Here is a 4,080-nt window from a genome sequence, read left to right as displayed (position 1 = left end):
TATTCCAATTTCCACTTGAGAACGGGAAACCTCTGAAGCAAACCACTAGGCCTCAAATGCTCGGCCTTCACCTGCTACAACATAGGCAACGAGCTATAAAATCCCTCATACCACCCATTAATAGTGTTGTCATAAATCACGATACAGTTTTATTACTCCCAAATGAATGGTATACTTAATACTATATGCCTTCTTCGAAATCAATCTCACTAAATCACCCACTCTCGACACACAAACTTGGCCTCGAATTCTCAAAATACTATTAGAGTAAAGTGAGGCTTTCTTAGCCTTGCCACTAAACGGTGATTATTGGTGAATTTACCACTTATTTGTACTCAACATTCCTGCATATTACCATGATTTAAATGTATAAATGAGACATATGTATGATTAAATACACTAGTATCCACATTTTGCACGAATACATGTTATGGGATGGAAAGATGTGGAATTGAACTAAAAAGGATCAAAAAAAGATAAAAGTAATGCACTTTGAAGACCTGGAGAAGAATGAGCCTCAATTACCATAATCGCAGTCAGTCAAGCTTGGTCAAATCACGGCGATCATGATTTTTATCCACGATCATAGTTGTAACTCCCTGAATCTAGTACCTTGAATACTACACGGTGCTCATGACCCCTAAGAACCATAAGCTAACCCATGACTGATATCTGTTCCTAAACACTGCATAATATATTGTATAAATATGGAAATAAAGACTAAAAGGCCATAAGGTTCAAAACTATAACATAACTGATAAAACATAGCATCTAATGGTATGGTATATCAATACCAAAATAATTAAAATAACTGACTAAACATGTTGGTCTAAAAGCCTCTAAACTATCTGAATTAGGAGTTGATGGGATATGTCCCCAACTATCTCCAACTACTAAAATAAATTAAATAATAAGATAATAAAGTAATGGTCATGTCATTGAAAGATGAGAACTCACTACTAACTCAGACTGCTGAGACTGGAATGCTAATGATATTATGGATCTCTTGCTTCTGAACCTATGGTATAAAACACCATATCGCAAATGTATGAGTATGTTTGAATGTACTGTTATACATGTGAGGCGGGCTGAATGCAAAGGATTTACATGCATGAACTATACCAACTGGCTAAATAATATGAACGTGATAATACATGAATGATTACATAATAACTGTAACTGAGTTCGTGCTAACATGATTACAAAGCCTGAGTACTGATAACATGAGATACTCATAAGTGTATAACTGAAATAATTAATACTGACCGATTGATCTAAACAGTCTAGTTTCTGATGGAACTAGTTGAGTTTCATACTGTTCTGAGTTGACTGTATCTGACAGTCCTAAAATTCTAAATAACTATCTGGGTGCTATTAAAAAGACTGAATGACTGTATCTAACAGTCCTAATCTATAACTGAAACTGTGGGAAGTAGTCATCTAACCAACATGCCCCAAATAACACAATATAGCTAAGTTGGGGTCCAATCTGTAACCCCAATTAGAAGGGTGTCAATACCGCCCTATTGGAAAGGATAATCTATCAATAACACTCATATAATAGGTAACTCTAGTAAAAATGGTGGGAACCCTCATATAACAGGTTAAGCCACCTCATCTAGCCTCATATAACAGGCTATGATGTCTCAAACTATGCTGGCTACGTAGTTCTAGAATGCAAGGGTTGCTTCTAAGAATCACACCCTCATATAACAGGTGGGTTCCCACCCTTGGGTTTGCTCGGTGCTAATTTCTACTCCCATATGAATAGACACTGAACATGATTAACTAAACTGACTGAACTTAGTTAACTATGTTCCGTTGATTGATGGAATACTACTGAGATTACTGAGTTTTCCTGATTCATGAGACTGATTGAATTCTACTGAATATGGATTCACTGAGAGTATCTTGAAAACAAGACACTGATTCTAGGCACACAACTAAATTTTTGAGTACAATTACCCCCAGGACTCGATAAAAAGAAATAGACAAAGCATGACTTTCTTAAATACACATGACTTTCTTAAATACATGACCAACATCACAATCCATAATATAATGAGTTTGAGATTTCATGAAGTACAAGTTCTAAAGCACCACAATGGCTACACATATATCCATAATTCATTGGCTAAGACATTTTATCAAACACTGGAAATGCTTAATCTTGTGCATAAATGGGGATTTCATATTATCATAATAGTATGGCACTTATCCTTCACATAGGCATTTAATCGAACACATAGGAAGGATGCTTTGGTTATACAATCATCAACACATCTAATAATCATGGATACATCAATCAACGTGTAAATTTAAGGATTTATCATGAATATTATGCAAATCATCACATCTTAGGGTCAAACATTGGAATATATAATTTCAAACATGGGTGAAAGGGGCCCATGAATAAACACATGACATACTTGGGTTGTGAGTTTCTTCAAGTTCCTGGACTTGAAGAACTTAGAATCTCTTAGTTTCTTGAAGAATGATTTGGATGTTGTTCTTGGGGATTATCTTTGAGAGAAAATCCTAATTTGATGTTCTGGATGGACAGTGAACTTATGAGCTTTGATATGATATTATTAGAGGTTAAAACGGGTGGGAAAAGACCCAATACCCTTTTAAAAACGACTTTAAAATAACTGAATGAACTATACGATGGTGGATGTGACGATCAATCGCTGGGTCGATGGTCCGTCGGTACTGATCGTTGCACTTGGGACAAATAGGGGTTCACTGCCTCTGCTACGATGGATTGGGCAACGGTCCGTCACTAGCTCGACAGTCTATTGGCCTGAGCCGTCATCCTTAGGCAGAAGGGTGTCTCACTGCGGCACTGTGACGTTTTGGGCGACAGTCCTTCGCTAGCTCGACGGTCCATCGCTAGCTCGACAATCCATCGGCACTCATCGTCTCACCTGGACAGTTTTGACTGCTTTCTATAAAATGGCCATAACTTTCTACCTCGATACCAGATTTGGATGAAATTTATATCGTTGGAAAGCTAATTCAATTTTCCATATGATGAATACTAAAAATCTTAAACATTCCATGTATATAAAAGTGGATTTATCTTTCAAAGTTAGTTTTTAACATACTTGGGATGATTTCAAGCTAGGTAGAAGTATGGGGTATTAAAATATCTCCCCTTGAGTACATTCATTCTAGAATGAGACTAAGTGAGACGGGAGAAGATAAAAAGACGTACATACTCACATGAATAACTGGAATATAATCTTATGACTGACATGATTGATACCTGAATATATCATACCAAACATGCATATCTGATGCATGAGTAACTGATTTATGTCTGCATGACTGATTGTTCTACGGAACTATGTTTCTCACAATGAGAATGCATATCTGATGCATAATTATATGACTGAACTAGTGCGTGAATGCATGACTGAATATGGAATGGTATGTAACACCAAGTTTATAATGGAATTCTGAACATGAAACTGAGTAACCTTGAGGAAAACTGTTACCTTGAGCATGATCTGAGTTAGCGGAGAAAAGGTAAAGGTACTTGGTTCCCATATCTACTTCTGCTTCCCAAGTAACTTCCTCGATGGACTGATTTCACCAAATATCTTTGACTAGAGAGATTTTTTGTTCCTTAGTCTATGAATCTGATAGTCAAGAATTTCAACTGGAATTTTCTCATACGAGAGACTATTCTGAATATCTACGCCCTCTATAGGGACTAAAACTGTTAGATCACCTATGTGCTTCTTTAGCAAGGGGACATGAATGACTGGATGAGCTGAAGCAAGATCTGAAGGAAATTTGAGCTTATAAGCTACTTTACCTAGTCTACTTAGAATTTTGAAGGGACCGACATATCGGTGCTGAGTCTTCCCTTCTTGGCAAATCTCTTCACTTTCTTCATGGGAGAGATTTTCAAAACACTAAATTTTATTTGATCTCAACTTAAGATCCTTTACTGAACATGCATAAACAATAATATAAGAACATGACTAAGTCTGTAACGTGTGACATGGACTGAATATCGTGAACTGAACTGAGCCATTGAGTACATGGATTACGATTGAGATTGGAGATAGT

This window comes from Capsicum annuum, unplaced genomic scaffold (genome assembly GCF_002878395.1).
Source record: "Capsicum annuum cultivar UCD-10X-F1 unplaced genomic scaffold, UCD10Xv1.1 ctg5504, whole genome shotgun sequence".
In the NCBI taxonomy this organism is placed as follows: Eukaryota; Viridiplantae; Streptophyta; class Magnoliopsida; order Solanales; family Solanaceae; genus Capsicum; species Capsicum annuum.
The sequence above is the reverse complement of the archived record's forward strand: the minus strand, read 5'-3'. Positions refer to the sequence as shown.